Source organism: Lissotriton vulgaris, chromosome 1_1 (assembly GCF_964263255.1).
Source record: "Lissotriton vulgaris chromosome 1_1, aLisVul1.2, whole genome shotgun sequence".
Lineage (NCBI taxonomy): Eukaryota > Metazoa > Chordata > Amphibia > Caudata > Salamandridae > Lissotriton > Lissotriton vulgaris.
In genome coordinates, this window is record NC_141685.1 from 1,370,882,681 (window position 1) to 1,370,905,104 (window position 22,424).

The following is a 22,424-nucleotide window of genomic DNA, read 5'->3' on the forward strand; positions in this document are numbered from 1 at the left end:
TTTGGTCGATTTTCTTTGTGGCCAGTAGATGGCGATCTTGTTTAATTTTGGCTTTATATCGGTATTCCTTTGCGTTCTTGCGTTGTGATCTTGATTAATTTTGGGTTTATATAGGCTTTCTGTAAGTTTTCGTGAGGCTCGTCTCTCCGTCTCCGTTACACTGTTGACGAGGTAACCATGGAGATGGGGAGAGACGCGCACAGAAGCGCGAGGCACAGAGGCGCGAGGCCGATTATGGAAGCGTTTCTTGCCTTTCCTGCGTCCCGCGTAGGGATGTTATTTCATCATCGCGTCTCCGCGTCTCCCAGCTAGTTGCTAGGGGACGCGTGAGGCTATTTGAAAGATTATAACGTGCATACGTAGGGATAAAGCTTTCCCCGCGACTCCATGTTGCTAAGAGACGCGGGAGGTCAAAAATATATATATCGCCGATTCGTTTGTTTTATTTAATTTCTCTACTTCCCCTTTTTTTTTTTTTTTTTTTAAACAAGGAATGCGTATAAAATCATTAGGCTGTAATTATTAAACAAACAAATGTAATTGTAAATGAATAGTCCGATACTTACCACAAATCATACCAGAATAAGGTGAAGAAGGTTAATTCCAGACCATAAATTGGACTGGGAAATATATGACAATATATACAATATATATGATATATACAATATAACAAGAAGGAAAAAAACGTTCAAAATAATATTAATACAGATTCCTTAAACAATTGTAAGAAATAAGTAGAAATTAGATATTATCAATAATAGTAGGTAAAATTCTTCAAATATATGGAAACATCTATAATTGAGTTAAGATGGTATGCTAGAGAAGTTGTACTTATCTGTGTCAGAGCAGCGAACAAAAGAGGAAGATAGGAGCCTGTTCATCCTAGTTGTCATGTGTTAACGTTCTATTTTATTGTGATGTAATAATATTCTTTAAAGGGCTGCATGTTGGGCAGCAAATAAAAGTATTTGCATAATGGTAGCCTCCGGTCTTGTAATGAAATAGAAAAGAAAATGCAGTTTTATGAAGTGTGTTTGCCTAATACAGCTAGCACTTTTATTTTATTTCTCTATTTGCTTCTTTTATTGGTAAAGTAAGTTTCAAGTGCATGCACAGGTATGACCGCGAGAGCCAGGGTATAATAATTTGAAGCGTTTGCACCAGCGCTAATGAAGGACGAGAATTATAGCAAAGATATGAAAGGGGGAGCGATAATAAATATGTGATATGGCAATAGTGACACCAAAATAAGCCACCTATTTATAAAACTGACATGGAAGAAATACTATAGGTTAACTTCTGAAATTGTAGCAGATGTTAAAAAGATTGTTGTTGTCGGCAGGATTCGAACCTGCGCGGGGAGACCCCAATGGATTTCTAGTCCATCGCCTTAACCACTCGGCCACAACAACTGACTGTGAGGCGTGTTCACATAATCTGTATGCAAATTTTCAAGGTGTCCCACAGCAAATTCCTGATATTCTGCAATGCACTTTTTAAAAATAATGTTTTTTTCAGCAGGCACATTCTCTCCTAAAAACAAAAATTGCATGTGTATATCTCTAGTTTGGAATACCATAGGCTTGCATGCATACTCTCATGGGTCACTCAAGTTTTTTGGACCCTATTGCACTCTGTTTTCGTGCTGCTTTTAGTATATGGCCCATATTACAGAAGTCTACCATCTTTGAGTATTTCAGGCTCCTTTGTAAGTGCTTTATATTTTTTCCTTGAAGAGCTATATAATAAAGGGGTCCGGGAAAGATTGCATTTATGGAAGATAAAAGAAGGCCCACTTGTCTCACCAAATGCTGTAGAGAAACCTGATGTTTTACTCATGTTATCCTTAGTTCGTTTTTGTTAGACCTTGCATTCTTAAGGTGGTCTCAACCCCACCTTATTGCTTTTCACCTCCGCATTTTGCTGTATCTTTTTGTTGGCCTTAGGACTCTGATCACTTTATCGCTACTAATCAGTGCTGAAGTGCACGTGCTTCTTCCCTAATCATGTGTATAATTGGAGTACACCTGACTTACAGATTTAATTTACTTGAAAGCCCCTTGTAAAGTGGTATACCATATACCCAGGGACTGATTGTGCCGCCCAAAGAAATAGCATTTCAAACCTGTCTCAAGCCTGCTACTACAGTGCCTGTGCTGCAGTGTACTGCCACTTCGACTTGGCATTTAAAACTACTTGTCAAGCCTTAAATTCTAATTTTATTACATATCAGTAACCCCTAAGGTAGGCCCTAAGTAGTCCTAGGGGCATCATGCTATGTAAGTAAAAGGTAAGACATGTACTGTGGTAGTTTGTATGTCCTAGTAGTATCAAACAGTCTATTACATTTTTCACTACTGTGAGGTCTGCCCTTCTCATAGGTTAGCATTGGGTATTCCCTTATACTTTTTGGGGGGTAATTCCATATCAGAGAGGAGAAGCTTTATTTATTTATTGATAAATCCTATCTACTGGTGAGGTTGGATTTAAGCTTACTATTGTATAAATGCCATTTTTAGAGAGTGAGCATTTCTCTGCACTTACTGCTCTATTTGCATCAAAACCTGTCTTCAATTGACGTCTGGATTGGGCTGCGAGACAGCTACATATGTGCATTCCCTGTAGACAGCCACAACACAGGTCACTCAACTGCAACTGCATTCATCTGCATTCTGATTGGCCTGGGGGAGAGCTCCGCTCCCCTTACCGCAAATATGTTCAAGAACGATAATTTATGTCAGTAAGTACAGTATACCTACATCATATAATCATGTGTGTTTAAATAATTTGTCGTTAGATCGTTTAAATATTGAAAAGGATCTGTTTTTAATATACATTTTACAAAAACAACTGGTACATTTGGGAATTCTGTAAAGGAAAAACCCAACTGCTGTGACATTGCCAACCACAATGCCGTGACTTGGATTCGAACCGAGGTTGCTGCGGCCACAACGCAGAGTACTAACCACTATACGATCACGGCGAGCTACTTGGGCTCAATAACGTACAGTGACATGAAGAAATTATAATTCGGAACACTCAGGGCTACTCCTGTGATAGGCTGAATGTGTTCATTGCTTCCTCATTCCTTATACAAAGGCTTTATCTCCTCAGTGGTTGATAGGCTGAAACCGTTTCCTGGCCGCCTGCTTGTGAACTGGCAGGAGTCAAAGATCACACATACACTGGTGGGCCTATGATCGGACACCAATGCAGAGAAACACACCAGGCGCAGATATTCTATTCTGTTTATTAGACCTGCATCTCCCCTGTACCTCCTTCAGCCATCTGTATGTGAAGCAAGAAAGAGTTAAGGAACAGTCCATCTGCACTTTTATTGGGAGGATGCTGCCGTGAGCTCCTCCCAGCTAATCACACAAACAGCAGTAAAGCAAGATAACTACACAGTTAGGGGGGACTGCATGGTTAGGTTTTTGAGGAATTATTGAAACTGACCTCAGTGACCCATAATCAGAGCTGTGGCTAATGACTGCATGCCTAATTATGATGAAGCAAGCACCATGGCTCGTAGGGGCCCCACAACACACTTTTCTTAGCTCATTGAATTAAAGTATAAACTTCTGCCATGTGTGAGTGGTAAAGGCTTGTTAATTTCGTTGCTTTTCAAATTCACGTCTGACAACAAGACGAAGGAACATTGGGGCATCAGACACTTCGGAAAGTAGCCACCAACCGCAGAGAAAGAGAGAAAGAGGGAAAAGACAGTATGAGGTGTGGAGAAAACAGCAGCAGGTACAAGGAGCTCAAATGAGATTAATGGCGCCTAAATAGAGCACGTAAAGGAACAGTTACAAATCTAAGAAAAGGGAAAGAAAAGACTAGGAAAAAACACAGAAAGAGCTTGTAGATGAAATTCTCTTCCAGGAACAGCAGGTTAAGAGAAATTACACAGGGAGCAGTTAAGCTTGTAACACGGGGGAGAATAGAAAAGAAAATGCAGTTTTATGAAGTGTGTTTGCCTAATACAGCTAGCACTTTTATTTTATTTCTCTATTTGCTTCTTTTATTGGTAAAGTAAGTTTCAAGTGCATGCACAGGTATGACAGAGAGAGCCAGGGTATAATAATTTGAAGCGTTTGCACCAGCGCTAATGAAGGACGAGAATTATAGCAAAGATATGAAAGGGGGAGCGATAATAAATATGTGATATGGCAATAGTGACACCAAAATAAGCCACCTATTTATAAAACTGACATGGAAGAAATACTATAGGTTAACTTCTGAAATTGTAGCCGATGTTAAAAAGATTGTCGTTGTCGGCAGGATTCAAACCTGCGCGGGGAGACCCCAATGGATTTCTAGTCCATCGCCTTAACCACTCGGCCACAACAACTGACTGTGAGGCGTGTGCACATAATCTGTATGCAAATTTTCAAGGTGTCCCACAGCAAATTCCTGATATTCTGCAATGCACTTTTTAAAAATAATGTTTTTTTCAGCAGGCACATTCTCTCCTAAAAACAAAAATTGCATGTGTATATCTCTAGTTTGGAATACCATAGGCTTGCATGCATACTCTCATGGGTCACTCAAGTTTTTTGGACCCTATTGCACTCTGTTTTCGTGCTGCTTTTAGTATATGGCCCATATAACAGAAGTCTACCATCTTTGAGTATTTGAGGCTCCTTTGTAAGTGCTTTATATTTTTTCCTTGAAGAGCTATATAATAAAGGGGTCCGGGAAAGATTGCATTTATGGAAGATAAAAGATGGCCCACTTGTCTCACCAAATGCTGTAGAGAAACCTGATGTTTTACTCATGTTATCCTTAGTTCGTTTTTGTTAGACCTTGCATTCTTAAGGTGGTCCCAACCCCACCTTATTGCTTTTCACCTCCGCATTTTGCTGTATCTTTTTGTTGGCCTTAGGACTCTGATCACTTTATCGCTACTAATCAGTGCTGAAGTGCACGTGCTTCTTCCCTAATCATGTGTATAATTGGAGTACACCTGACTGACAGATTTACTTTACTTGAAAGCCCCTTGTAAAGTGGTATACCATATACCCAGGGACTGATTGTGCCGCCCAAAGAAATAGCATTTCAAACCTGTCTCAAGCCTGCTACTGCAGTGCCTGTCCTGCAGTGTACTGCCACTTCGACTTGGCATTTAAAACTACTTGCCAAGCCTTAAACACCAATTTTATTACATATCAGTAACCCCTAAGGTAGGCCCTAAGTAGTCCTAGGGGCATCATGCTATGTAAGTAAAAGGTAAGACATGTACTGTGGTAGTTTGTATGTCCTAGTAGTATCAAACAGTCTATTACATTTTTCACTACTGTGAGGTCTGCCCCTCTCATAGGTTAGCATTGGGTATTCCCTTATACTTTTTGGGGGGTAATTCCATATCAGAGAGGAGAAGCTTTATTTATTTATTGATAAATCCTATCAACTGGTGAGGTTGGATTTAATCTTACTATTGTATAAATGCCATTTTTAGAGAGTGAGCATTTCTCTGCACTTACTGCTCTATTTGCATGTAAACCTGTCTTCAATTGACGTCTGGATTGGGCTGCGAGACAGCTACATATGTGCATTCCCTGTAGACAGCCACAACACAGGTCACTCAACTGCAACTGCATTCATCTGCATTCTGATTGGCCTGGGGGAGAGCTCCGCTCCCCTTACCGCAAATATGTTCAAGAACGATAATTTATGTCAGTAAGTACAGTATACCTACATCTTATAATCATGTGTGTTTAAATAATTTGTCGTTAGATCGTTTAAATATTGAAAAGGATCTGTTTTAAATAGACATTTTACAAAAACAACTGGTACATTTGGGAATTCTGTAAAGGAAAATCCCAACTGCCGTGACATTGCCAAGACTCAGATTCGAACCGAGGTTGCTGCGGCCACAACGCAGAGTACTAACCACTATACGATCACGGCGAGCTACTTGGGCTCAATAACGTACAGTGACATGAAGAAATTATAATTCGGAACACTCAGGGCTACTCCTGTGATAGGCTGAATGTGTTCATTGCTTCCTCATTCCTTATACAAAGGCTTTATCTCCTCAGTGGTTGATAGGCTGAAACTGTTTCCTGGCCGCCTGCTTGTGAACTGGCAGGAGTCAAAGTCCACACATACACTGGTGGGCCTGTGATGGGACACCGATGCAGAGAAACACACCTGGCGCAGATATTCTATTCTGTTTATTAGACCTGCATCTCCCCTGTACCTCCTCAAGCCATCTGTATGTGAAGCAAGAAAGAGTTAAGGAACGGTCCATCTACACTTTTATTGGGAGGATGCTGCCGTGAGCTCCTCCCAGCTAATCACACAAACAGCAGTAAAGCAAGATAACTACACAGTTAGGGGGGACTGCATGGTTAGGTTTTTGAGGAATTATTGAAACTGACCTCAGTGACCCATAATCAGAGCTGTGGCTAATGACTGCATGCCTAATTATGATGAAGCAAGCACCATGGCTCGTAGGGGCCCCACAACACACTTTTCTTACCTCATTGAATTAAAGTATAAACTTCTGCCTTGTGTGAGTGGTAAAGGATTGTTAATTTTGTTGCTTTTCAAATTCACGTCTGACAACAAGACGAAGGAACATTGGGGCATCAGACGCTTTGGAAAGTAGCCACCAACCGCAGAGAAAGAGAGAAAGAGGGAAAAGACAGTATGAGGTGTGGAGAAAACAGCAGCAGGTACAAGGAGCTCAAATGAGATTAATGGTGCCTAAATAGAGCACCTAAAGGAACAGTTACAAATCTAAGAAAAGGGAAAGAAAAGACTAGGAAAAAACACAGAAAGAGCTTGTAGATGAAATTCTCTTCCAGGAACAGCAGGTTAAAAGAAATTACACAGGGAGCAGTTAAGCTTGTAACACGGGGGAGAATAGAAAAGAAAATGCAGTTTTATGAAGTGTGTTTGCCTAATCCAGCTAGCACTTTTATTTTATTTCTCTATTTGCTTCTTTAATTGGTAAAGTAAGTTTCAAGTGCATGCACAGGTATGACCGAGAAAGCCAGGGTATAATAATTTGAAGCGTTTGCACCAGCGCTAATGAAGGACGAGAGTTATAGCAAAGATATGAAAGGGGGAGCGATAATAAATATGTGATATGGCAATAGTGACACCAAAATAAGCCACCTATTTATAAAACTGACATGGAAGAAATACTAAAGGTTAACTTCTGAAATTGTAGCCGATGTTAAAAAGATTCTCGTTGTCGGCAGGATTCGACCCTGCGCGGGGAGACCCCAATGGATTTCTAGTCCATCCCCTTGACCACTCGGCCACAACAACTGACTGTAAGGCGTGTGCAAATAATCTGTATGCAAGTTTTCAAGGTGTCCCACAGCAAATTCCTGATATTCTGCAATGCACTTTTTAAAAATAATGTTTTTTTCAGCAGGCACATTCTCTCCTAAAAACAAAAATTGCATGCGTATATCTCTAGTTTGGAATACCATAGGCTTGCATGCATACTCTCATGGGTCACTCACGTTTTTTGGACCCTATTGCACTCTGTTTTCGTGCTGCTTTTAGTATATGGCCCATATTACAGAAGTCTACCATCTTTGAGTATTTGAGGCTCCTTTGTAAGTGCTTTATATTTTTTCCTTGAAGAGCTATATAATAAAGGGGTCCGGGAAAGATTGCATTTATGGAAGATAAAAGAAGGCCCACTTGTCTCACCAAATGCTGTAGAGAAACCTGATGTTTTACTCATGTTATCCTTAGTTCGTTTTTGCTAGACCTTGCATTCTTAAGGTGGTCCCAACCCCACCTTATTGCTTTTCACCTCCGCATTTTGCTGTATCTTTTTGTTGGCCTTAGGACTCTGATCATTTTATCGCTACTAATCAGTGCTGAAGTGCACGTGCTTCTTCCCTGATCATGTGTATAATTGGAGTATACCTGACTGACAGATTTAATTTACTTGAAAGCCCCTTGTAAAGTGGTATACCATATACCCAGGGACTGATTGTGCCGCCCAAAGAAATAGCATTTCAAACCTGTCTCAAGCCTGCTACTGCAGTGCCTGTGCTGCAGTGTACTGCCACTACGACTTGGCATTTAAAACTACTTGCCAAGCCTTAAACTCCAATTTTATTACATATCAGTAACCCCTAAGGTAGGCCCTAGGTAGTCCTATGGGCATCATGCTATGTAAGTAAAAGGTAAGACATGTACTGTGGTAGTTTGTATGTCCTAGTAGTATCAAACAGTCTATTAAATTTTTCACTACTGTGAGGTCTGCCCCTCTCATAGGTTAGCATTGGGTATTCCCTTATACTTTTTGGGGGGTAATTCCATATCAGAGAGGAGAAGCTTTATTTATTTATTGATAAATCCTATCTACTGGTGAGGTTGGATTTAATCTTACTATTGTATAAATGCCATTTTTAGAGAGTGAGCATTTCTCTGCACTTACTGCTCTATTTGCATCAAAACCTGTCTTCAATTGACGTCTGGATTGGGCTGCGAGACAGCTACATATGTGCATTCCCTGTAGACAGCCACAACACAGGTCACTCAACTGCAACTGCATTCATCTGCATTCTGATTGGCCTGGGGGAGAGCTCCGCTCCCCTTACCGCAAATATGTTCAAGAACGATAATTTATGTCAGTAAGTACAGTATACCTACATCTTATAATCATGTGTGTTTAAATAATTTGTCGTTAGATCGTTTAAATATTGAAAAGGATCTGTTTTTAATATACATTTTACAAAAACAACTGGTACATTTGGGAATTCTGTAAAGGAAAAACCCAACTGCCGTGACATTGCCAACCACAATGCCGTGACTTGGATTCGAACCGAGGTTGCTGCGGCCACAACGCAGAGTACTAACCACTATACGATCACGGCGAGCTACTTGGGCTCAATAACGTACAGTGACATGAAGAAATTATAATTCGGAACACTCAGGGCTACTCCTGTGATAGGCTGAATGTGTTCATTGCTTCCTCATTCCTTATACAAAGGCTTTATCTCCTCAGTGGTTGATAGGCTGAAACCGTTTCCTGGCCGCCTGCTTGTGAACTGGCAGGAGTCAAAGATCACACATACACTGGTGGGCCTATGATCGGACACCAATGCAGAGAAACACACCAGGCGCAGATATTCTATTCTGTTTATTAGACCTGCATCTCCCCTGTACCTCCTTCAGCCATCTGTATGTGAAGCAAGAAAGAGTTAAGGAACAGTCCATCTACACTTTTATTGGGAGGATGCTGCCGTGAGCTCCTCCCAGCTAATCACACAAACAGCAGTAAAGCAAGATAACTACACAGTTAGGGGGGACTGCATGGTTAGGTTTTTGAGGAATTATTGAAACTGACCTCAGTGACCCATAATCAGAGCTGTGGCTAATGACTGCATGCCTAATTATGATGAAGCAAGCACCATCGCTCGTAGGGGCCCCACAACACACTTTTCTTAGCTCATTGAATTAAAGTATAAACTTCTGCCATGTGTGAGTGGTAAAGGCTTGTTAATTTCGTTGCTTTTCAAATTCACGTCTGACAACAAGACGAAGGAACATTGGGGCATCAGACACTTCGGAAAGTAGCCACCAACCGCAGAGAAAGAGAGAAAGAGGGAAAAGACAGTATGAGGTGTGGAGAAAACAGCAGCAGGTACAAGGAGCTCAAATGAGATTAATGGCGCCTAAATAGAGCACGTAAAGGAACAGTTACAAATCTAAGAAAAGGGAAAGAAAAGACTAGGAAAAAACACAGAAAGAGCTTGTAGATGAAATTCTCTTCCAGGAACAGCAGGTTAAGAGAAATTACACAGGGAGCAGTTAAGCTTGTAACACGGGGGAGAATAGAAAAGAAAATGCAGTTTTATGAAGTGTGTTTGCCTAATACAGCTAGCACTTTTATTTTATTTCTCTATTTGCTTCTTTTATTGGTAAAGTAAGTTTCAAGTGCATGCACAGGTATGACAGAGAGAGCCAGGGTATAATAATTTGAAGCGTTTGCACCAGCGCTAATGAAGGACGAGAATTATAGCAAAGATATGAAAGGGGGAGCGATAATAAATATGTGATATGGCAATAGTGACACCAAAATAAGCCACCTATTTATAAAACTGACATGGAAGAAATACTATAGGTTAACTTCTGAAATTGTAGCCGATGTTAAAAAGATTGTCGTTGTCGGCAGGATTCGAACCTGCGCGGGGAGACCCCAATGGATTTCTAGTCCATCGCCTTAACCACTCGGCCACAACAACTGACTGTGAGGCGTGTGCACATAATCTGTATGCAAATTTTCAAGGTGTCCCACAGCAAATTCCTGATATTCTGCAATGCACTTTTTAAAAATAATGTTTTTTTCAGCAGGCACATTCTCTCCTAAAAACAAAAATTGCATGTGTATATCTCTAGTTTGGAATACCATAGGCTTGCATGCATACTCTCATGGGTCACTCAAGTTTTTTGGACCCTATTGCACTCTGTTTTCGTGCTGCTTTTAGTATATGGCCCATATAACAGAAGTCTACCATCTTTGAGTATTTGAGGCTCCTTTGTAAGTGCTTTATATTTTTTCCTTGAAGAGCTATATAATAAAGGGGTCCGGGAAAGATTGCATTTATGGAAGATAAAAGATGGCCCACTTGTCTCACCAAATGCTGTAGAGAAACCTGATGTTTTACTCATGTTATCCTTAGTTCGTTTTTGTTAGACCTTGCATTCTTAAGGTGGTCCCAACCCCACCTTATTGCTTTTCACCTCCGCATTTTGCTGTATCTTTTTGTTGGCCTTAGGACTCTGATCACTTTATCGCTACTAATCAGTGCTGAAGTGCACGTGCTTCTTCCCTAATCATGTGTATAATTGGAGTACACCTGACTGACAGATTTAATTTACTTGAAAGCCCCTTGTAAAGTGGTATACCATATACCCAGGGACTGATTGTGCCGCCCAAAGAAATAGCATTTCAAACCTGTCTCAAGCCTGCTACTGCAGTGCCTGTGCTGCAGTGTACTGCCACTTCGACTTGGCATTTAAAACTACTTGCCAAGCCTTAAACTCCAATTTTATTACATATCAGTAACCCCTAAGGTAGGCCCTAAGTAGTCCTAGGGGCATCATGCTATGTAAGTAAAAGGTAAGACATGTACTGTGGTAGTTTGTATGTCCTATTAGTATCAAACAGTCTATTAAATTGTTCACTACTGTGAGGTCTGCCCCTCTCATAGGTTAGCATTGGGTATTCCCTTATACTTTTTGGGGGGTAATTCCATATCAGAGAGGAGAAGCTTTATTTATTTATTGATAAATCCTATCTACTGGTGAGGTTGGATTTAATCCTACTATTGTATAAATGCAATTTTTAGAGAGTGAGCATTTCTCTGCACTTACTGCTCTATTTGCATGAAAACCTGTCTTCAATTGACGTCTGGATTGGGCTGCGAGACAGCTACATATGTGCATTCCCTGTAGACAGCCACAACACAGGTCACTCAACTGCAACTGCATTCATCTGCATTCTGATTGGCCTGGGGGAGAGCTCTGCTCCCCTTACCGCAAATATGTTCAAGAACGATAATTTATGTCAGTAAGTACAGTATACCTACATCTTATAATCATGTGTGTTTAAATAATTTGTCGTTAGATCGTTTAAATATTGAAAAGGATCTGTTTTTAATAGACATTTTACAAAAACAACTGGTACATTTGGGAATTCTGTAAAGGAAAAACCCAACTGCCGTAACATTGCCAACCACAATGCCGTGACTCGGATTCGAACCGAGGTTGCTGCGGCCACAACGCAGAGTACTAACCACTATACGATCACGGCGAGCTACTTGGGCTCAATAATGTACAGTGACATGAAGAAATTATAATTCGGAACACTCAGGGCTACTCCTGTGATAGGCTGAATGTGTTCATTGCTTCCTCATTCCTTATACAAAGGCTTCATCTCCTCAGTGGTTGATAGGCTGAAACCGTTTCCTGGCCGCCTGCTTGTGAACTGGCAGGAGTCAAAGTCCACACATACACTGGTGGGCCTGTGATGGGACACCAATGCAGAGAAACACACCTGGCGCAGATATTCTATTCTGTTTATTAGACCTGCATCTCCCCTGTACCTCCTCAAGCCATCTGTATGTGAAGCAAGAAAGAGTTAAGGAACGGTCCATCTACACTTTTATTGGGAGGATGCTGCCGTGAGCTCCTCCCAGCTAATCACACAAACAGCAGTAAAGCAAGATAACTACACAGTTAGGGGGGACTGCATGGTTAGGTTTTTGAGGAATTATTGAAACTGACCTCAGTGACCCATAATCAGAGCTGTGGCTAATGACTGCATGCCTAATTATGATGAAGCAAGCACCATGGCTCGTAGGGGCCCCACAACACACTTTTCTTAGCTCATTGAATTAAAGTATAAACTTCTGCCATGTGTGAGTGGTAAAGGCTTGTTAATTTTGTTGCTTTTCAAATTCACGTCTGACAACAAGACGAAGGAACATTGGGGCATCAGACGCTTTGGAAAGTAGCCACCAACCGCAGAGAAACAGAGAAAGAGGGAAAAGACAGTATGAGGTGTGGAGAAAACAGCAGCAGGTACAAGGAGCTCAAATGAGATTAATGGCGCCTAAATAGAGCACGTAAAGGAACAGTTACAAATCTAAGAAAAGGGAATGAAAAGACTAGGAAAAAACACAGAAAGAGCTTGTAGATGAAATTCTCTTCCAGGAACAGCAGGTTAAGAGAAATTACATAGGGAGCAGTTAAGCTTGTAACACGGGGGAGAATAGAAAAGAAAATGCAGTTTTATGAAGTGTGTTTGCCTAATCCAGCTAGCACTTTTATTTTATTTCTCTATTTGCTTCTTTTATTGGTAAAGTAAGTTTCAAGTGCATGCACAGGTATGACCGAGAGAGCCAGGGTATAATAATTTGAAGCGTTTGCACCAGCGCTAATGAAGGACGAGAGTTATAGCAAAGATATGAAAGGGGGAGCGATAATAAATATGTGATATGGCAATAGTGACACCAAAATAAGCCACCTATTTATAAAACTGACATGGAAGAAATACTATAGGTTAACTTCTGAAATTGTAGCCGATGTTAAAAAGATTCTCGTTGTCGGCAGGATTCGACCCTGCGCGGGGAGACCCCAATGGATTTCTAGTCCATCGCCTTGACCACTCGGCCACAACAACTGACTGTGAGGCATGTGCACATAATTGTATGCAAGTTTTCAAGGTGTCCCACAGCAAATTCCTGATATTCTGCAATGCACTTTTTAAAAATAATGTTTTTTTCAGCAGGCACATTCTCTCCAAAAAACAAAAATTGTATGCGTATATCTCTAGTTTGGAATACCATAGGCTTGCATGCATACTCTCATGGGTCACTCAAGTTTTTTGGACCCTATTGCACTCTGTTTTCGTGCTGCTTTTAGTATATGGCCCATATTACAGAAGTCTACCATCTTTGAGCATTTGAGGCTCCTTTGTAAGTGCTTTATATTTTTTCCTTGAAGAGCTATATAATAAAGGGGTCCGGGAAAGATTGCATTTATGGAAGATAAAAGAAGGCCCACTTGTCTCACCAAATGCTGTAGAGAAACCTGATGTTTTACTCATGTTATCCTTAGTTCGTTTTTGTTAGACCTTGCATTCTTAAGGTGGTCCCAACCCCTCCGTATTGCTTTTCACCTCCGCATTTTGCTGTATCTTTTTGTTGGCCTTAGGACTCTGATCACTTTATCGCTACTAATCAGTGCTGAAGTGCACGTGCTTCTTCCCTAATCATGTGTATAATTGGAGTACACCTGACTGACAGATTTAATTTACTTGAAAGCCCCTTGTAAAGTGGTATACCATATACCCAGGGACTGATTGTGCCGCCCAAAGAAATAGCATTTCAAACCTGTCTCAAGCCTGCTACTACAGTGCCTGTGCTGCAGTGTACTGCCACTTCGACTTGGCATTTAAAACTACTTGCCAAGCCTTAAACTTCAATTTTATTACATATCAGTAACCCCTAAGGTAGGCCCTAAGTAGTCCTAGGGGCATCATGCTATGTAAGTAAAAGGTAAGAAATGTACTGTGGTAGTTTGTATGTCCTAGTAGTATCAAACAGTCTATTACATTTTTCACTACTGTGAGGTCTGCCCCTCTCATAGGTTAGCATTGGGTATTCCCTTATACTTTTTGGGGGGTAATTCCATATCAGAGAGGAGAAGCTTTATTTATTTATTGATAAATCCTATCTACTGGTGAGGTTGGATTTAATCTTACTATTGTATAAATGCCATTTTTAGAGAGTGAGCATTTCTCTGCACTTACTGCTCTATTTGCATGTAAACCTGTCTTCAATTGACGTCTGGATTGGGCTGCGAGACAGCTACATATTTGCATTCCCTGTAGACAGCCACAACACAGATCACTCAACTGCAACTGCATTCATCTGCATTCTGATTGGCCTGGGGGAGAGCTCCGCTCCCCTTACCGCAAATATGTTCAAGAACGATAATTTAAGTCAGTAAGTACAGTATACCTACATCTTATAATCATGTGTGTTTAAATAATTTGTCGTTAGATCGTTTAAATATTGAAAAGGATCTGTTTTTAATAGACATTTTACAAAAACAACTGGTACATTTGGGAATTCTGTAAAGGAAAAACCCAACTGCCGTGACATTGCCAACCACAATGCCGTGACTCGGATTCGAACCGAGGTTGCTGCGGCCACAACGCAGAGTACTAACCACTATACGATCACGGCGAGCTACTTGGGCTCAATAACGTACAGTGACATGAAGAAATTATAATTCGGAACACTCAGGGCTACTCCTGTGATAGGCTGAATGTGTTCATTGCTTCCTCATTCCTTATACAAAGGCTTTATCTCCTCAGTGGTTGATAGGCTGAAACCGTTTCCTGGCCGCCTGCTTGTGAACTGGCAGGAGTCAAAGTCCACACATACACTGGTGGGCCTGTGATGGGACACCAATGCAGAGAAACACACCTGGCGCAGATATTCTATTCTGTTTATTAGACCTGCATCTCCCCTGTACCTCCTCAAGCCATCTGTATGTGAAGCAAGAAAGAGTTAAGGAACGGTCCATCTACACTTTTATTGGGAGGATGCTGCCGTGAGCTCCTCCCAGCTAATCACACAAACAGCAGTAAAGCAAGATAACTACACAGTTAGGGGGGACTGCATGGTTAGGTTTTTGAGGAATTATTGAAACTGACCTCAGTGACCCATAATCAGAGCTGTGTCTAATGACTGCATGCCTAATTATGATGAAGCAAGCACCATGGATCGTAGGGGCCCCACAACACACTTTTCTTAGCTCATTGCATTAAAGTATAAACTTCTGCCATGTGTGAGTGGTAAAGGCTTGTTAATTTTGTTGCTTTTCAAATTCACGTCTGACAACAAGACGAAGGAACATTGGGGCATCAGACGCTTTGGAAAGTAGCCACCAACCGCAGAGAAACAGAGAAAGAGGGAAAAGACAGTATGAGGTGTGGAGAAAACAGCAGCAGGTACAAGGAGCTCAAATGAGATTAATGGCGCCTAAATAAAGCACGTAAAGGAACAGTTACAAATCTAAGAAAAGGGAAAGAAAAGACAAGGAAAAAACACAGAAAGAGCTTGTAGATGAAATTCTCTTCCAGGAACAGCAGGTTAAGAGAAATTACATAGGGAGCAGTTAAGCTTGTAACACAGGGGAGAATAGAAAAGAAAATGCAGTTTTATGAGGTGTGTTTGCCTAATCCAGCTAGCACTTTTATTTTATTTCTCTATTTGCTTCTTTTATTGGTAAAGTAAGTTTCAAGTGCATGCACAGGTATGACCGAGAGAGCCAGGGTATAATAATTTGAAGCGTTTGCACCAGCGCTAATGAAGGACGAGAGTTATAGCAAAGATATGAAAGGGGGAGCGATAATAAATATGTGATATGGCAATAGTGACACCAAAATAAGCCACCTATTTATAAAACTGACATGGAAGAAATACTATAGGTTAACTTCTGAAATTGTAGCCGATGTTAAAAAGATTCTCGTTGTTGGCAGGATTCGACCCTGCGCGGGGAGACCCCAATGGATTTCTAGTCCATCCCCTTGACCACTCGGCCACAACAACTGACTGTAAGGCGTGTGCAAATAATCTGTATGCAAGTTTTCAAGGTGTCCCACAGCAAATTCCTGATATTCTGCAATGCACTTTTTAAAAATAATGTTTTTTTCAGCAGGCACATTCTCTCCTAAAAACAAAAATTGCATGCGGATATCTCTAGTTTGGAATTCCATAGGCTTGCATGCATACTCTCATGGGTCACTCACGTTTTTTGGACCCTATTGCACTCTGTTTTCGTGCTGCTTTTAGTATATGGCCCATATTACAGAAGTCTACCATCTTTGAGTATTTGAGGCTCCTTTGTAAGTGCTTTATATTTTTTCCTTGAAGAGCTATATAATAAAGGGGTCCGGGAAAGATTGCATTTATGGAAGATAAAAGAAGGCCCACTTGTCTCACCAAATGCTGTAGAGAAACCTGATGTTTTACTCATGTTATCCTTAGTTCGTTTTTGCTAGACCTTGCATTCTTAAGGTGGTCCCAACCCCACCTTATTGCTTTTCACCTCCGCATTTTGCTGTATCTTTTTGTTGGCCTTAGGACTCTGATCACTTTATCGCTACTAATCAGTGCTGAAGTGCACGTGCTTCTTCCCTGATCATGTGTATAATTGGAGTATACCTGACTGACAGATTTAATTTACTTGAAAGCCCCTTGTAAAGTGGTATACCATATACCCAGGGACTGATTGTGCCGCCCAAAGAAATAGCATTTCAAACCTGTCTCAAGCCTGCTACTGCAGTGCCTGTGCTGCAGTGTACTGCCACTTCGACTTGGCATTTAAAACTACTTGCCAAGCCTTAAACTCCAATTTTATTACATATCAGTAACCCCTAAGGTAGGCCCTAGGTAGTCCTAGGGGCATCATGCTATGTAAGTAAAAGGTAAGACATGTACTGTGGTAGTTTGTATGTCCTAGTAGTATCAAACAGTCTATTACATTTTTCACTACTGTGAGGTCTGCCCCTCTCATAGGTTAGCATTGGGTATTCCCTTATACTTTTTGGGGGGTAATTCCATATCAGAGAGGAGAAGCTTTATTTATTTATTGATAAATCCTATCTACTGGTGAGGTTGGATTTAATCTTACTATTGTATAAATGCCATTTTTAGAGAGTGAGCATTTCTCTGCACTTACTGCTCTATTTGCATCAAAACCTGTCTTCAATTGACGTCTGGATTGGGCTGCGAGACAGCTACATATGTGCATTCCCTGTAGACAGCCACAACACAGGTCACTCAACTGCAACTGCATTCATCTGCATTCTGATTGGCCTGGGGGAGAGCTCCGCTCCCCTTACCGCAAATATGTTCAAGAACGATAATTTATGTCAGTAAGTACAGTATACCTACATCTTATAATCATGTGTGTTTAAATAATTTGTCGTTAGATCGTTTAAATATTGAAAAGGATCTGTTTTTAATATACATTTTACAAAAACAACTGGTACATTTGGGAATTCTGTAAAGGAAAAACCCAACTGCCGTGACATTGCCAACCACAATGCCGTGACTTGGATTCGAACCGAGGTTGCTGCGGCCACAACGCAGAGTACTAACCACTATACGATCACGGCGAGCTACTTGGGCTCAATAACGTACAGTGACATGAAGAAATTATAATTCGGAACACTCAGGGCTACTCCTGTGATAGGCTGAATGTGTTCATTGCTTCCTCATTCCTTATACAAAGGCTTTATCTCCTCAGTGGTTGATAGGCTGAAACCGTTTCCTGGCCGCCTGCTTGTGAACTGGCAGGAGTCAAAGATCACACATACACTGGTGGGCCTGTGATCGGACACCAATGCAGAGAAACACACCAGGCGCAGATATTCTATTCTGTTTATTAGACCTGCATCTCCCCTGTACCTCTCCCCTGTACCTCCTTCAGCCATCTGTATGTGAAGCAAGAAAGAGTTAAGGAACAGTCCATCTACACTTTTATTGGGAGGATGCTGCCGTGAGCTCCTCCCAGCTAATCACACAAACAGCAGTAAAGCAAGATAACTACACAGTTAGGGGGGACTGCATGGTTAGGTTTTTGAGGAATTATTGAAACTGACCTCAGTGACCCATAATCAGAGCTGTGGCTAATGACTGCATGCCTAATTATGATGAAGCAAGCACCATCGCTCGTAGGGGCCCCACAACACACTTTTCTTAGCTCATTGAATTAAAGTATAAACTTCTGCCATGTGTGAGTGGTAAAGGCTTGTTAATTTCGTTGCTTTTCAAATTCACGTCTGACAACAAGACGAAGGAACATTGGGGCATCAGACACTTCGGAAAGTAGCCACCAACCGCAGAGAAAGAGAGAAAGAGGGAAAAGACAGTATGAGGTGTGGAGAAAACAGCAGCAGGTACAAGGAGCTCAAATGAGATTAATGGCGCCTAAATAGAGCACGTAAAGGAACAGTTACAAATCTAAGAAAAGGGAAAGAAAAGACTAGGAAAAAACACAGAAAGAGCTTGTAGATGAAATTCTCTTCCAGGAACAGCAGGTTAAGAGAAATTACACAGGGAGCAGTTAAGCTTGTAACACGGGGGAGAATAGAAAAGAAAATGCAGTTTTATGAAGTGTGTTTGCCTAATACAGCTAGCACTTTTATTTTATTTCTCTATTTGCTTCTTTTATTGGTAAAGTAAGTTTCAAGTGCATGCACAGGTATGACAGAGAGAGCCAGGGTATAATAATTTGAAGCGTTTGCACCAGCGCTAATGAAGGACGAGAATTATAGCAAAGATATGAAAGGGGGAGCGATAATAAATATGTGATATGGCAATAGTGACACCAAAATAAGCCACCTATTTATAAAACTGACATGGAAGAAATACTATAGGTTAACTTCTGAAATTGTAGCCGATGTTAAAAAGATTGTCGTTGTCGGCAGGATTCGAACCTGCGCGGGGAGACCCCAATGGATTTCTAGTCCATCGCCTTAACCACTCGGCCACAACAACTGACTGTGAGGCGTGTGCACATAATCTGTATGCAAATTTTCAAGGTGTCCCACAGCAAATTCCTGATATTCTGCAATGCACTTTTTAAAAATAATGTTTTTTTCAGCAGGCACATTCTCTCCTAAAAACAAAAATTGCATGTGTATATCTCTAGTTTGGAATACCATAGGCTTGCATGCATACTCTCATGGGTCACTCAAGTTTTTTGGACCCTATTGCACTCTGTTTTCGTGCTGCTTTTAGTATATGGCCCATATAACAGAAGTCTACCATCTTTGAGTATTTGAGGCTCCTTTGTAAGTGCTTTATATTTTTTCCTTGAAGAGCTATATAATAAAGGGGTCCGGGAAAGATTGCATTTATGGAAGATAAAAGATGGCCCACTTGTCTCACCAAATGCTGTAGAGAAACCTGATGTTTTACTCATGTTATCCTTAGTTCGTTTTTGTTAGACCTTGCATTCTTAAGGTGGTCCCAAACCCACCTTATTGCTTTTCACCTCCGCATTTTTGTTATATCCTGCTCTTCCTCTCTCTTTGTCCCTCCTTAGTGTTAGTGTCTGCTTGTCTATGTCATGTCTCTGTGATGTCATCCAGGATTCTACCTGTTGCTGTTCAAGTGATTTATCAGTTACCTGGAGGCTGAGCAGGAAGTTATCTGCTCCCGGTGGGGTTTCTTACCATATTATATTCGAGGTAAAAAAGGACCCATTTAAAAGAAAAAGGACTTCATTGAATTTAAAAAGGACATCACTGCAACCAAAGACAAGAAGAGAAACGTTTAAAGTTACTTTCCTGCTTCTGGGTACCCCACCGGTGTCTGAATCCAACCGACAGCCTCAACCCAGAGCATTGGAATAACCTTTGCTGAAGTAATACTACTACTACTATATCATCTGGCACTAGAGCAAACTTAAAGGACTCCCTGTTTTCATCTAGTGAGTCAGCGTTTTACGTGAGTAACGTTACTACTGCTGTCTGTCCTAGGTGTGCCTTTGCTACTTCTGCAACCTCCTGTTTAAATGAAAGTGTGCCTGTGCTATTTCTGGAATCTGCTGTTTAAAAGATTGTAAGTTCACTTTGTGACTTCAGTTTATTGCCTGCGCAACTTGTGCCAACCTGCTGTTTAAAGGTCTCCTGTTTACAAAAGCGCTCCTAACTGGGACCGTTACATCCTGCAATTAAAATTAAACTCTGCCTGCATCAATCTGTGTGAACTCCGTGTTTTGGTACCTTGGAGGTTGTGCACTAGCAGTTTGAGTGAAGAGACGGCTATTCTACTTTGTTATTTGGCTTGCTGTGTGGCCTACGCTGAGACCTGATGTCTATTTCTACCAACCAAGTCCTGAGCATACTCTGCAAACTGTGCTGGAATTCACATGCCAGCGCTTGGCTCTACACCATTTGGGAGTCTGTCTACATTCCTGACTTCGAGAATTGGAACTTGATCTGTACACCATTAACTTCTGACATTGCACTACGTTTGAATCTACAACCCGGGTGAGAGATCGCTCACCGGAGTTGTTCGCAGTTTCATGATTGATTTATTTATTTATTTATTTTCCTTGGGAAAAAAGTGTGTTCTCCAACAAGGTACTGTTTGATTTTCTTTACATTTTCCCATGGAGATTTCTACAGAGCTGTTTGTGTCTCCCTTCATTCAAATGACAACGGTGACTACTTTTATTATTTTGATTTGCTATGTTTAAGATGTTGTGAACAATTTTGCATATTTCCTAATTTATGCAATGTGTAGTTTGCGCTGTAATTTACCCTTGAGTGCATTTCTTATAAGTACTGTGGTGTGCTAAATATCTATTTATATGCTCAATGCTTAGAATTCTGTTTCTAGGTTATGTATGTATGCTGTTACATGTTCTTTTCTGTGTGGATTTGCAAGTGATGCATTTTGAAATAATGTATTCTATTATTGCCTACTTTACTGGAGCCACGTTTGTGCTCAACCTTTGTTGAGGTGCTCATTTGCTTTCAATTTGGTGATGATTTGTAGGTGTTATGCTTATTGGGGTCATTTATGTGCTCAACTATGTTGAGGTACTCCAGTTTGTTTTCATTCTTAGTGATGATGAGCTAGAGTGATGCTCAATTTTGATGTTTATTTCTGTTATGAACCACTTTATAGTGCTCTATTGTTAGAGGTGTTCATGTGCTTACTATTAGAAGCCATAGGGGCTCAATTTTATTGTCATTTCAGATGAACCACTTATAGTGCTCTATGGTTAGAGAAGTTCATCTATTTACTGTCAGGAGCCGCAGGGCTCAGTTTTATTGCTGATTTTCTGTTACCTACTGTGAGGAGCTGCATGGGCTCAGTTTTATTCTATTGATAGAGAAGTTGTGCATTTTCTGTGAAGAGCCGTTTTGTCATGAACCACTTTTACTGTGCTCTATGTTTAGAGGAGTTCATGTATTTACTTTGAGGAGTTGGGCTCATTTTATTGTGCTTTATTTTGGAGGAATGGAAAATATTCGAATTTGAGGAGTTGATATTTCATTTTCTATCTACGGTACTGAGCCATACTGTACCTTTGCTCATTTGTATTGAGATGTTCAGTTTTCATTTCATTTAAGCTTACATTCTTTTGTTCGCTTACGGTGCTTGTACAACCTTTGTACCTGCGCCCCTTTGATACTCTTATTTCCATCATGTTGAAGAGGGTGTTTATTTCTGGTGCATTTATGTTCTTTCTTTCTCCTGCCTTTCTGCTTCTGCCTTCTTCTGTTTCATCTTATTCATTTTTTCAATTAAAGGAGGGAGGTGTGTTATATCCTGCTCTTCCTCTCTCTTTGTCCCTCCTTAGTGTTAGTGTCTGCTTGTCTATGTCATGTCTCTGTGATGTCATCCAGGATTCTACCTGTTGCTGTTCAAGTGATTTATCAGTTACCTGGAGGCTGAGCAGGAAGTTATCTGCTCTCGGTGGGGTTTCTTACCATATTATATTCCTACCTGAATGCTGTACCTTCTATCTAATCTCAAGAATAAATATACTACATGAACATTACAACAAGGACCCTTCATCTTTATTTTATTGAATTTAACCATTTTGCTGTATCTTTTTGTTGGCCTTAGGACTCTGATCACTTTATCGCTACTAATCAGTGCTGAAGTGCACGTGCTTCTTCCCTAATCATGTGTATAATTGGAGTACACCTGACTGACAGATTTAATTTACTTGAAAGCCCCTTGTAAAGTGGTATACCATATACCCAGGGACTGATTGTGCCGCCCAAAGAAATAGCATTTCAAACCTGTCTCAAGCCTGCTACTACAGTGCCTGTGCTGCAGTGTACTGCCACTTCGACTTGGCATTTAAAACTACTTGTCAAGCCTTAAATTCCA

The 22,424-nt window shown here is 40.8% G+C and overlaps 6 non-coding genes across 6 annotated transcripts; all 6 read right to left on the minus strand.

Moving 5' to 3' along the window:
- Nucleotides 1-1,330: 1,330 nt before the first annotated feature.
- Nucleotides 1,331-1,412, minus strand: TRNAS-AGA (transfer RNA serine (anticodon AGA)). Its single transcript has one exon. It is a non-coding gene; the product is annotated as a tRNA-Ser (tRNA).
- Nucleotides 1,413-4,272: 2,860 nt separating this feature from the next.
- On the minus strand, nt 4,273-4,354 carry TRNAS-AGA (transfer RNA serine (anticodon AGA)). Its single transcript has one exon. It is a non-coding gene; the product is annotated as a tRNA-Ser (tRNA).
- Nucleotides 4,355-10,144: 5,790 nt separating this feature from the next.
- Nucleotides 10,145-10,226, minus strand: TRNAS-AGA (transfer RNA serine (anticodon AGA)). The gene has a single exon. It is a non-coding gene; the product is annotated as a tRNA-Ser (tRNA).
- A 1,499-nt stretch (nt 10,227-11,725) lies between these two features.
- On the minus strand, nt 11,726-11,797 carry TRNAH-GUG (transfer RNA histidin (anticodon GUG)). Its single transcript has one exon. It is a non-coding gene; the product is annotated as a tRNA-His (tRNA).
- A 2,869-nt stretch (nt 11,798-14,666) lies between these two features.
- Nucleotides 14,667-14,738, minus strand: TRNAH-GUG (transfer RNA histidin (anticodon GUG)). The gene has a single exon. It is a non-coding gene; the product is annotated as a tRNA-His (tRNA).
- A 4,244-nt stretch (nt 14,739-18,982) lies between these two features.
- TRNAS-AGA (transfer RNA serine (anticodon AGA)) lies at nt 18,983-19,064 on the minus strand. Its single transcript has one exon. It is a non-coding gene; the product is annotated as a tRNA-Ser (tRNA).
- Nucleotides 19,065-22,424: the final 3,360 nt, after the last annotated feature.